The sequence below is a fragment of the Arachis stenosperma genome, chromosome 2, assembly GCF_014773155.1.
Source record: "Arachis stenosperma cultivar V10309 chromosome 2, arast.V10309.gnm1.PFL2, whole genome shotgun sequence".
Taxonomy (NCBI): domain Eukaryota; kingdom Viridiplantae; phylum Streptophyta; class Magnoliopsida; order Fabales; family Fabaceae; genus Arachis; species Arachis stenosperma.
In genome coordinates this window covers 44,607,603-44,621,206 of record NC_080378.1, presented here as the reverse complement: position 1 = coordinate 44,621,206, position 13,604 = coordinate 44,607,603, and the positions used below count along the sequence as shown (strand labels likewise).

At 41.6% G+C, this 13,604-nt stretch overlaps 2 non-coding genes across 2 annotated transcripts; one reads left to right on the top strand and one right to left on the bottom strand.

The window, feature by feature from the left end:
- Positions 1–5,741: 5,741 nt before the first annotated feature.
- On the top strand, positions 5,742–5,848 carry LOC130964331 (small nucleolar RNA R71). Its single transcript, XR_009080429.1, has one exon. It is a non-coding gene; the product is annotated as a small nucleolar RNA R71 (small nucleolar RNA).
- A 4,010-nt stretch (positions 5,849–9,858) lies between these two features.
- LOC130964234 (small nucleolar RNA R71) lies at positions 9,859–9,962 on the bottom strand. The gene has a single exon (XR_009080336.1). It is a non-coding gene; the product is annotated as a small nucleolar RNA R71 (small nucleolar RNA).
- Positions 9,963–13,604: the final 3,642 nt, after the last annotated feature.

Sequence of the window (13,604 nt, the reverse complement as noted above, 5' to 3'; positions counted from 1 at the left end):
GCTATCCATCTGTCGGTTCTCAATCAGGCCGGAATAGAATCCAATGATTCTTTTGCGTCTGTCACTAACGCCCCGCCCTCAGGAGTTTGAAGCACGTCACAGTCATTCAATCATTGAATCCTACTCAGAATACCACAGACAAGGTTAGACCTTCCGGATTCTCTTGAATGCCGCCATCAGTTCTCGCCTATACCACGAAGATTCCGATTAAAGAATCCAAGAGATAAACACTAGAGCCTCGTATGCTTGTAGAACAAGAGTGGTTGTCAGTCACTTTGTTCATGAGTGAGAATGATGATGAGTGTCAATCATCACCTTCATCAAGTTGAAGAACAAGTGATATCTTGGACAAAGAACAAGCGGAATTGAATAGAAGAACAATAGTAATTGCATTAATACTCGAGGTACAGCAGAGCTCCACACCTTAATCTATGGTGTGTAGAAACTCCACCGTTGAAAATACATGAGAACAAGGTCTAGGCATGGCCGTGAGGCCAGCCTCCCAATGAGGGTTCAATCATCAAAACATGATCAAAAGATGAAAATACAATAGTAAAAGGTCCTATTTATAGGAGACTAGTAGCCTAGGGTGTACAGAGATGACATAAAAATCCACTTCCGGGCCCACTTGGTGTGTGCTTGGGCTGAGCAATGAAGCATTTTCGTGTAGAGACTCTCCTTGGAGTTAAATGCCAGCTTTTATGCCAGTTTGGGCGTTTAACTCCCAATTAGGTGCCAGTTCCGGCGTTTAACGCTGGAATTTCTTGAGGTGACTTTGAACGCCGGTTTGGGCCATCAAATCTTGGGCAAAGTATGGACTATCATATATTTCTGGAAAGCCCAGGATGTCTACTTTCCAACGCCGTTGAGAGCGCGCCAATTGGGCTTCTGTAGCTCCAGAAAATCCACTTCGAGTGCAGGGAGGTCAGAATCCAACAGCATCTGCAGTCCTTTTGAGTCTCTGGATCAGATTTTGCTCAGATCCCTCAATTTCAGCCAGGAAAATACCTGAAATCACAGAAAAACACACAAACTCATAGTAAAGTCCAGAAAATGAATTTTAATTAAAAACTAATAAAAATATACTAAAAACTAACTAAAGATACTAAAAACATACTAAAAACAATGCCAAAAAGCGTACAAATTATCGCATCACAACACCAAACTTAAATTGTTGCTTGTCCCCAAGCAACTGAAGATCAAATAAGATAAAAAGAAGAGAATATGCAATGAACTCCAAAACATCTATGAAGATCAGTATTAATTAGATGAGCGGGGCTTTTAGCTTTTTGCCTCTGAATAGTTTTGGCATCTCACTCTATCCTTTGAAATTCAGAATGATTGGCTTCTTTAGGAACTCAGAATCCAGATAGTGTTATTGATTCTCTTAGTTAAGTATGATGATTCTTGAACACAGCTACTTATTGAGTCTGGCCGTGGCCCAAAGCACTCTGTCTTCCAGTATTACCACCGGATACATACATGCCACAGACATAATTGGGTGAACCTTTTCAGATTGTGACTCAGCTTGCTAAAGTCCCCAATTAGAGGTGTCCAGGGTTCTTAAGCACACTCTATTGCCTTGGATCACAACTTTATTCCTTCCTTTTTTTTTTTCTTTTCTTCTTCTTTTTTTTTTCGTTTTTTTTTTTGTATTCACGCTTTTTCTTGCTTCAAGAATCATTTTTAATGATTTTTCAGATCCTCAGTAACATGTCTCCTTTTTCATCATTCTTTCAAGAGCCAACATTCATGAACCACAAATTCAAAAGACATATGCACTGTTTAAGCATACATTCAGAGAACAAGAGTATTGCCACCACATCAAATAATTAAACTATTATAAATTCAGAATTCATGCAATTCTTTCCTTTTCAATTAAGCACGTTTTATTCAAGAAAGGTGATGGATTCATAGGACATTCATAACTTTAAGGCATAGACACTAAGACACTTAAGATCACAAGACACAAAAATAGATAAAACATAAGCATAAAATTCGAAAAACAGAAGAATAAAGAACAAGGAGATTAAAGAACGGGTCCACCTTAGTGATGGCGGCTCTTTCTTCCTCTTGAAGATCCTATGGAGTGCTTGAGCTCCTCAATGTCTCTTCCTTGTCTTTGTTGCTCCTCCCTCATGATTCTTTGATCTTCTCTAATTTCATGGAGGAGAATGGAGTGTTCTTGATGCTCCACCCTTAGTTGTCCCATGTTGGAACTCAATTCTCCTAGGGAGGTGTTTACTTGCTCCCAATAGTCTTGTGGAGGAAAGTGCATCCCTTGAGGCATCTCAGGGATCTCTTGATGAGAGGGGTCTCTTGTGTGCTCCATCCTTTTCTTGGTGATGGGCTTGTCCTCATCAATGGGGGTATCTCCTTCTTTGTCAACTCCAACTGAATAACAGAGGTGACAAATGAGATGAGGAAAGGCTAGCCTTGCCAAGGTGGAAGACTTGTCCGCCACTTTATAGAGTTCTTGGGCTATAACTTCATGAACTTCTACTTCTTCTCCAATCATGATGCTATGAATCATGATGGCTCGGTCTAGAGTAACTTCGGACCGGTTGCTAGTGGGAATGATTGAGCGTTGAATGAACTCTAACCATCCTCTAGCCATGGGCTTGAGGTCATGCCTTCTCAATTGAACCGGCTTGCCTCTTGAATCTCTCTTCCATTGTGCGCCCTCTTCACATATTACTGTGAGGACTTGGTCCAACCTTTGATCAAAGTTGACCCTTCTTGTGTAAGGATGTTCATCTCCTTGCATCATAGGCAAGTTGAACGCCAACCTTACACTTTCCGGACTAAAATCCAAGTATTTCCCCCGAACCATAGTAAGATAATTCTTTGGATCTGGGTTCACACCTTGATCATGGTTCTTGGTGATCCATGCATTGGCATAGAATTCTTGAACCATCAAGATTCCGACTTGTTGAATGGGGTTGGTAAGTACTTCCCAACCTCTTCTTCGGATCTCATGGCGGATCTCCGGATATTCACCCTTTTTGAGTGAAAAGGGGACCTCGGGGATCACCTTCTTCAAGGCCACAACTTCATAGAAGTGGTCTTGATGCACCCTTGAGATGAATCTATCCATCTCCCATGACTCGGAGGTGGAAGCTTTTGCCTTCCCTTTCCTCTTTCTAGAGGTTTCTCCGGCCTTGGATGCCATAAATGGTTATGGAAAACGAAAAAGCAACGCTTTTACCACACCAAACTTAAAAGATTTGCTCGTCCTCGAGCAAAAGAAGAAAGAAGGGAGTAGAAGAAGAAGAAATGAGGAAGAGGGAGATGGTGGTGTGTTCGGCCAAAGAGGGGGAGAAGTAGTGTTTAGGTTGTGTGAAAATGAAGGAGTGAAGAAGGGTATTTATAGGAGAGAGGGGAGAAGGTATTTCGGCCATTATGGGTGGGTTTGGGAGGGAAAGTGGTTTGAATTTGAAGGGTGAGGTTGGTGGGGTTTTATGAAGGATGGATGTGAGTGGTGAAGAGAAAGATGGGATTTGATAGGTGAAGGGTTTTTGGGGAAGAGGTATTGAGGTGATTGATGAATGGGGGAAGAAGAGAGAGGGTGGTGGTGGGGTAGGTGAGGGTCCTGTGGGGTCCACAGATCCTGTGGTGTCAAGGAAAAGTCATCCCTGCACCAAATGTTGCTCAAAATCACGTTTTGAGCCATTTCTGGCGTTAAACGCCGGGCTGGTGCCCATTCCTGGTGTTTAACGCCAGGTTCTTGCCCTTTTCTGGCGTTTAACGCCAGTCTGGTGCCCCTTTCTGGCGTTAAACGCCCAGAATGGTGCCAGACTGGGCGTTAAACGCCCAATTGCTAGGCTTACTTGCGTTTGAACGCCAGCAACATCTTCCTCCAGGGTGTGCTGTTTTTCTTCCTGTTTTTCATTTTGTTTTTGCTTTTTTCATTGATTTTGTGACTTCTTATGATCATCAACCTACAAAAAACATAAAATAACAAAGGAAATAGTTAAAATATAATCATTGGGTTGCCTCCCAACAAGCGCTTCTTTAATGTCAGTAGCTTGACAGATGGCTCTCATTGAGCCTTACAAATGATCAGAGCAATGTGGGAACCTCCCAACACCAAACTTAGAGTTTGAATGTGGGGGTTCAACACCAAACTTAGAGTTTGGTTGTGGCCTCCCAACACCAAACTTAGAATTTGACTGTGGGGGCTCTGTTTGACTCTGAATTGAGAGAAGCTCTTCAAGCTTCCTCTCCATGGTGACAGAGGGGTATCCTTGAGCCTTAAATACAAAGGATTCTTCATTCACTTGAATGATCAGTTCACCTCTATCAACATCAATCACAGCCTTTGCTGTGGCTAGGAAGGGTCTGCCAAGGATGATGGATTCATCTATGCACTTCCCAGTCTCTAGGACTATGAAATCAGTAGGGATGTAATGGTCTTCAACTTTTACCAAAACATTCTCTACAAGTCCATGAGCTTGTTTTCTTGAGTTGTCTGCCATCTCCAATGAGATTCTTGCAGCTTGTACCTCAAAGATCCCTAGCTTCTCCATTACAGAGAGAGGCATGAGGTTCACACTTGACCCTAAGTCACACAGAGCCTTCTTGAAGGTCATGGTGCCTATGGTACAAGGTGTGGAAAACTTCCCAGGATCTTGTCTCTTTTGAGGTAATTTCTGCCTAGACAAGTCATCCAGTTCTTTGGTGAGCAAGGGAGGTTCATCTTCCCAAGTCTCATTTCCAAATAACTTGTCATTTAGCTTCATGATTGCTCCAAGATATTTAGCAACTTGCTCTTCAGTGACATACTCATCCTCTTCAGAGGAAGAATACTCATCAGAGCTCATGAAAGGCAAAAGTAAGTCCAATGGAATCTCTATGGTCTCATTTTGAGCCTCAGATTCCCATGGTTCCTCATTGGGGAACTCAGAGGAGGTTGGTGCACGCCCATTGAGGTCTTCCTCAGTGGCGTCCACCTCCTCTCTTTCTTCTCTATATTCGGCCATGGTTATGGCTTTGCACTCTCCTTTTGGATTTTCTTCTGTATTACTTGGGAGAGTACTAGGAGGGAGTTCAGTAATTTTCTTGCTCAGCTGACCCACTTGTCCTTCCAAATTTCTGATGGAGGACCTTGTTTCATTCATGAAACTTTGAGTGGTTTTGATTAGATCAGAGACCATTGTTGCTAAGTCAGAGGTATTCTGCTTAGAACTCTCTGTCTGTTGCTGAGAAGATGATGGAAAAGGCTTGTTATTGCCAAGCCTGTTTCTTCCACCATTATTATTATTGAAACCTTGTTGAGGTCTCTCTTGATTCTTCCATGAGAAATTTGGGTGATTTCTCCATGAAGAATTATAGGTGTTTCCATAGGGTTCTCCTAGGTAATTCACCTCTTCCATTGAAGGGTTCTCAGGATCATAGGCTTCTTCCTCAGATGAAGCTTCCTTAGTACTGCTTGGTGCATTTTGCATTCCAGACAGACTTTGAGAAATCAAATTGACTTGTTGAGTCAATATCTTATTCTGAGCCAATATGGCATTCAGAGTATCAATCTCAAGAACTCCTTTCTTCTGACTAGTCCCATTGTTCACAGGATTTCTTTCAGAAGTGTACATGAATTGGTTATTTGCAACCATTTCAATTAGCTCTTGAGCCTCTGTAGGCGTCTTCTTCAAATGAAGAGATCCTCCAGCAGAGCTATCCAAAGACATCTTGGATAGTTCAGAGAGACCATCATAGAAGATACCTATGATGCTCCATTCAGAAAGCATGTCTGAGGGACATCTTCTGATTAATGTTTGTATCTTTCCCAAGCTTCATAGAGGGATTCTCCATCCTTCTGTCTGAAGGTTTGGACTTCCACTCTAAGCTTACTCCATTTTGAGGTGGAAAGAACTTTGCCAAGAAGTCATTGACTAGCTTTTCCCAAGAGTCCAGGCTATCTTTAGGTTGTGAGTCCAACCATATTCTAGCTCTGTCTCTTACAGCAAAAGGGAATAGCATCAGTCTGTAGACCTCAGGGTCAACCCCATTAGTCTTGACTGTGTCACAGATTTGCAAGAACTCAGCTAAAAACTGATGAGGATCTTCCATTGGAAGTCCATGGAACTTGCAATTCTGTTGCATTAGAGAAACTAATTGAGGCTTAAGCTCAAAGTTGTTTGCTCCAATGGCAGGGATAGAGATGCTTCTTCCATAGAAGTTGGGAGTAGGTGCAGTAAAGTCACCCAGCACCTTCCTTGCATTGTTGGCATTGTTGTTGTTTTCTGCTGCCATGTGTTCTTCTTCTTTGAAGAATTCGGTCAGGTCCTCTAAAGAGAGTTGTGCCTTGGCTTCTCTTAGTTTTCACTTCAAGGTTCTCTCAGGTTCAGGGTCAGCTTCAACAAGAATGCCTTTGTCTCTGCTCCTGCTCATATGAAAGAGAAGAGAAAAAGAAAATGTGGAATCCTCTATGTCACAGTATAGAGATTCCTTGAGGTGTCAGAGGAAAAGAAAAGTAGAAGAAAAGAAGGCAGAAGAATTCGAACTTGATTAGATAGAGTTCGAATTGTGCATTAAGAAGGAGTAGTACTCCATAAATAGAAGGATGTGGGAGGAGAGGAAGAAGATTTTCGAAAATTCAATTAAAAAGATTTTGAAAACATTTTGAAAAACACTTAATTGATTTTCGAAAATAAAAGTAAGAAAGAAATCAAGTGATTTTTGAAAAAGGAATTGGAATTAGAAATCAAAAAGATTTGATTGAAAACTATTTTGAAAAAGATGAGGTTAAGAAGATATGATTAGTTTTAAAGAGATGTGATTGAGAAGATATGATTTGAAAACAATTTTAAAAGATATGTTTTGAAAACAATTTTAAAAGATTTGATTTTGAAAAATTAGTAACTTGCCTAACAAGAAAAGATATGATTCAAACATTAAACCTTTCTCAACAGAAAAGGCAACAAATTTGAGATGTTCAATCAAATCATTAATTGTTAGTAAGTATCTTTGAAAAAGGAAAGAAATTGATTTTGAAAACATTTGATTGAAAAGATATGATTTGAAAAAGATTTGATTTTGAAAAACTTTGAAAACTTGAAAAAAATTGATTTGAAAACAAAATTCTTCCCCCTTTGCCATCCTGGCGTTAAACGCCCAGAATGGTATCCATTCTGGCGTTTAACGCCCAAAATGCTACCTCTTTGGGCGTTAAACGCCCAACCAGGTACCCTGGCTGGCGTTTAAACGCCAGTCTGTCTTCTTCACTGGGCATTTTTGAATGCTCAGCTTTTTCTGTATAATTCCTCTGCAGCATGTTCTGAATCTTCAATTCTTTGTATTATTGACTTGAAAAGACACAAATTAAAAAATATTTTTGGATTTTTTTAATAATCAAAATGCAACAAGAATGAAATAACAATGCATGCAAGACACCAAACTTAGCAGTTTGTATACTACTGACACTATATGAGACACATAAACACTCAAGCCAAAAGAATTCAAAGATCAGAGTAAGAAATCATCAAGAATTACTTGAAGATCCTTAAGACACATGAATGAATGCATGCAATTGACACCAAACTTAAGATGAGACACTAGACTTAAGCAAGAAACATCAAATATTTTTGGTTTTTATGATTTTGTGATTTTTTTGTGTTTTTTTTTTTTCGAAAATTAAGTGGAAAAAGATATCAAAATTCTTAATGAGAATTCCAGGAATCAGTGCAATGCTAGTCTAAGACTCCGGTCCAGGAATTAGACATGGCTTCACAGCCAGCCAAGCTTTCAAAGAAAGCTCCGGTCCAAAACACTAGACATGGCCAAAGGCCAGCCAAGCCTTAGCAGATCACTGCTCCAAAAGCAAGATTGATAGAGATCAACAAGCTATTGTGATGATTAGTTGAAACCTCGGTCCAATGAAATTAGACATGGCTTCTCAGCCAGCCAGATTTCAACAAATCATCATGAAACTCTAGAATTCATCTTCAAGAATTTCGAAAAAAAAATACCTAATCTAAGCAACAAGATGAACCGTCAGTTGTCCATACACAAACAATCCCCGGCAACGGCGCCAAAAACTTGGTGCGCGAAATTGTGAACAATACTTTTCACAACTCTCATAATCCCTGGTCATGAACTCCAAGAACTTGGTGGTTCAATTCCATGGCATTACACAACTTCGCACAACTAACCAGCAAGTGCACTGGGTCGTCCAAGTAATACCTTACGTGAGTAAGGGTCGATCCCACGGAGATTGTTGCTATGAAGCAAGCTATGGTCATCTTGTAAATCTTAGTCAGGCAGACTCAAATGGATATGGTGATGAACGAAAATATCATAAAAGATAAAGATAGAAATACTTATGTAATTCATTGGTAGGAACTTCAGATAAGCGCATGAAGATGCCTTCCCTTCCGTCTCTCTGCTTTCCTACTGTCTTCATCCAATCCTTCTTACTCCTTTCCATGGCAAGCTCGTGTAGGGTTTCACCGTTGTCAATGGCTACCTCCCATCCTCTCAGTGAAAGCGATTGCATATGCCCTGTCACGGCATAGCGGAATTCAGCTGTCGGTTCTCGGTCAGGCCGGAATAATATCCATTGATACTTTTGCGTCTGTCACTAACGCCCCGCCTGCAAGGTGTTTGAAGCACGTCACAGTCATTCAATCATTGAATCCTACTCAGAATACCACAGACAAGGTTAGACCTTCCGGATTCTCTTGAATGCCGCCATCAGGTCCTGCCTATACCACGAAGATTCCGATTAAAGAATCCAAGAGATATTCACTAGAGCCATGGTTGCTTGTAGAACAAAAGTGGTTGTCAGTCACCTTGTTCATGAGTGAGAATGATGATGAGTGTCATGGATCATCACATTCATCAAGTTGAAGAACAAGTGATATCTTAGAACAAGAACAAGCGGAATTGAATGGAAGAACAATAGTAATTGCATTAATACTCGAGGTACAGCAGAGCTCCACACCTTAATCTATGGTGTGTAGAAACTCCACCGTTGAAAATACATAAGCATAAGGTCTAGGCATGGCCGAATGGCCAGCCTCCCAAAGAGGGTTCAATCATCAAAGTATGATCAAAAGATAGATAAATACAATAGTAAAAGGTCCTACTTATAGAAAACTAGTAGCCTAGGGTGTACAGAGATGAGTAAATGACATAAAAATCCACTTCCGGGCCCACTTGGTGTGTGCTTGGGCTGAGCAATGAAGCATTTTCGTGTAGAGACTCTCCTTGGAGTTAAACGCCAGCTTTTATGCCAGTTTGGGCGTTTAACTCCCATTTAGGTGCCAGTTCCGGTGTTTAACGCTGGAATTTCTGAGGGTGACTTTGAACGCCGGTTTGGGCCATCAAATCTTGGGCAAAGTATGAACTATCATATATTGCTGGAAAGCCCAAGATGTCTACTTTCCAATGCCGTTGAGAGTGCGCCAATTGGGCTTCTGTAGCTCCAGAAAATCCACTTCGAGTGCAGGGAGGTCAGAATCCAACAGCATCTGCAGTCCTTTTGAGTCTCTGGATCAGATTTTTGCTCAGATCCCTCAATTTCAGCCAGAAAATACCTGAAATCACAGAAAATCACACAAACTCATAGTAAAGTCCAGAAAAGTGAATTTTAATTAAAAACTAATAAAAATATACTAAAAACTAACTAAAAGATACTAAAAACATACTAAAAACAATGCCAAAAAGCGTACAAATTATCCGCTCATCATAAAGACGAATGGAGTTGATCCTGAAGTCTACAGACTCATGCTTTTCCCTTTTGCTGTAAGAGACAGAGCTAGAATATGGTTGGATTCACAACCTAAGGATAGCCTGGACTCCTGGGATAAGCTGGTCACTGCCTTCTTGGATAAATTCTTTCCCCCTCAAAAGCTGAGCAAGCTGAGAGTGGATGTTCAAACCTTCAAACAAAAAGATGGTGAATCCCTCTATGAAGCTTGGGAAAGATACAAGCATCTGACCAAAAGATGTCCATCTGACATGTTCTCAGAATGGACCATATTAGATATATTCTATTATGGTCTCTCTGAATTTTCGAAAATGTCATTGGACCACTCTGCAGGTGGATCTATTCACCTAAAGAAAACGCCTGAAGAGGCTCAAGAACTCATTGACATGGTTGCAAACAACCAGTTCATGTACACCTCTGAGAGGAATTCCGTGAATAATGGGATACCTCAGAAGAAAGGAGTTCTTGAAATTGACGCTCTGAATGCCATATTGGCTCAGAACAAAGTGTTGACTCAACAGGTCAACATGATCTCTCAAAATCTGAATGGATGGCAACATGCATCCAACAGTACTAGAGAGGCAGCTTCTGAAGAAGCTTATGATCCTGAGAGCCCTGCCATGGCAGAGGTTAATTACATGGGTGAACCTTATGGAAACACCTATAACTCATCATGGAGAAATCATCCAAATTTCTCATGGAAGGATCAACAAAAGCCTCAACAAGGCTTTAACAATGGTGGACGCAATAGGCTGAGCAATAGTAAGCCATATCCATCATCTTCTCAGCAACAGACAGAGAATTCTGAACAAAACACTTCTAATTTAGCCAACATAGTCTCTGATCTGTCAAAGGCCACTTTCAGTTTCATGAATGAAACAAGATCCTCCATTAGAAATTTGGAGGCACAAGTGGGCCAGCTGAGTAAGAAAGTCATTGAAACTCCTCCCAGTATTCTCCCAAGCAATACAGAAGAGAATCCAAAAGGAGAGTGCAAGGCCATTGACATAGTCAATATGGCCGAATGCACAAGGGAGGAGGAGGACGAAAATCCTAGTGAGAAAGACCTCCTGGGACGTCCCTTAAGCAAGAAGGAGTTTCCTATTAAGGATCCAAAGGAATCTGAGGCTCATATAGAGACCATAGAGATTCCATTGAATCTCCTTCTGCCATTCATGAGCTCTGAAGACTATTCATCCTCAGAAGAGGATGAAGATTAATTGGAGAGCAAGTTGCTCAATATTTAGGAGCTATCATGAAGCTGAATGCCAAGTTATTTGGTAATGAGACTTGGGAAAGTGAACCTCCCTTGCTCATTAATGAACTGGATACTTGGATTCAGAAAATTCTACCTCAAAAGAAACAAGATCCTGGCAAGTTCTTAATACCTTGTACCATAGGCACCATGATCTTTGAAAAAGCTCTGTGTGATCTGGGGTCAGGGATAAATCTTATGCCACTCTCTGTAATGGAGAAGCTGGGGATCATTGAGGTACAACCTGCCTTGTTCTCATTGCAACTGGCAGACAAGTCATTGAGACAAGCTTATGGAATAGTGGAGGACGTGTTAGTAAAGGTTGAAGGCCTTTACATCCCTGCTGATTTCATAATCTTAGACACTAGGAAGGAAGAGGATGATTGCATCATCCTTGGAAGACCTTTCCTAGCCACAGCAGGAGCTGTGATAGATGTCAACAGAGGTGAATTAGTCCTACAATTGAATGGGGATTACCTTGTGTTTAAAGTACATGGCCATCCCTCTGTGACAAAAGAGAGTAAGCATGAAGAGCTTCTCTCAGTTCAGAGTCAAGAAGAGCCCACACAGTCAAACTCTAAGTTTGGTGTTGTGAGGCCACAACCAAACTCTAAGTTTGGTGTTAAGATCCCATATCCAAACTCTAAGTTTGGTGTGGACAACTATACAACATTGACCTGATCACCTTGTGGCTCCATGAGAGCCACTGTCAAGCTATTGACATTAAAGAAGCGCTTGTTGGGAGGCAACCCAATTTTATCTAATTTTTATTTTATTATATTTTATTGTTATTTTGTGTTTTATTAGGTACATGATCATGAGGAGTCACGAAAAAATCATAAAAATTAAAAACAGAATCAAAAACAGCAGAAGAAAAAATTCGCACCCTGGAGGACGCATAGGCTGGCGTTCAACGCCAGTAAGGTGCATCTGGCTGGCGTTCAACGCCAGAACAGAGCACCATTCTGGCGCTGAACGCCAGAAACAAGCAACATCCTGGCGCTGAACGCCAGGAATGTGCCCAGAGAGGAAAAACTGGCGCTGAACGCTAGTAACAAGCATGAAACTGACGTTCAACGCCAGAAACATGCTTTACATGGGCGTTGAACGCCCAGAACGTGCACCAATGGGCGTCTAAACGCCAGAATGGTGCACCAAGGCATTTTACATGCCTATTAGGTGCAATGATGGAATTCCTTGACACCTCAGGACCTGTGGACCCCACAGGATCCCCACCTAACATATTCCCACCTTACCTTTTAATCCTAATCACACTCTCCTATTCCCCATGTCACACTTCCCAACACTCTTCACCAATCACCTCAATTCCTCTTCCCAATTACCCCATTCACCACTCACATCCATCCACTCTTCCCCATAAACCCCACCTACCTTCAAATATTCAAAACCATTTTCCCACCCATTCCCACCCAAAATGGCCGAAACCAAACCCCCCCTCTCCCTATAAATACCCTTCCATTCTACTTCACTTTCACACAACACAACCCCTCCTTCTTCACTTAGCCGAACCTTCACCTCTCCTCTCTACCATCTTCTATTCTTCTTCTCCTTCTCTTCTTTCTTTTATTGCTCGAGGGGGAGCAATATTTTAAGTTTGGTGTGGTAAAAGCATAAGCTTTTTGTTTTTCCATTACCATCAATGGCACCTAAGGCCGGAGTATCCTCTAGAAAAGGAAAAGGGAAGACAAAAGCTTCCACCTCCGAGCCATGGGAGATGGAAAGATTCATCTCCAAGAGCCATCAAGACCACTTCTATGATGTTGTGGCAAAAAAGAAGGTGATCCCTGAGGTCCCTTTCAAGCTCAAGAAAAATGAGTATCCGGAGATCCGACATGAAGTCCGAAGAAGAGGTTGGGAAGTCTTAACCAACCCCATGCAACAAGTCGGAATCTTAATGGTTCAAGAGTTCTATGCCAATGCATGGATCACTAGGAACCATGATCAAGGTATGAACCCGAGTCCAAAGAATTATCTCACAATGGTTCGGGGGAAATACTTGGATTTTAGTCCGGAAAATGTGAGGTTGGCGTTTCACTTGCCCATGATGCAAGGTGATGAACGCCCCTACACTAGAAGGGTCAACTTTGATCAAAGGTTGGACCAAGTCTTTATGGACATATGTGTGGAAGGAGCTCAGTGGAAGAGAGACTCCAAAGGCAAACCAGTCCAACTAAGAAGACTGGACCTCAAGCCTGTGGCTAGAGGATGGTTGGAGTTCATTCAACGCTCCATCATTCCTACTAGCAACTGATCTGAAGTTACTGTGGATCGGGCCATCATGATTCATGGCATCATGATTGGAGAGGAAGTAGAAGTTCATGAGGTCATCTCCAATGAAATCTACAAAATAGCCGACAAGCCTTCACCCATGGCACGGCTAGCTTTTCCTCACCTTATTTGCCATCTATGTTACTCAGCTGGAGTCATCATAGAAGGAGACTTCCTCATTGAAGAGGATAAGCCCATCACCAAGAAGAGGATGGAGCAAGCAAGAGAAGCCCTTCACGGTTCTCAAGAGATGCATGAGGAAGCTCATCATCAAGAAATCCCTGAGATGCCTCAAGGGATGCACTTTCCTCCCAACAACTATTGGGAGCAACTCAACACCTCCTTAGAAGA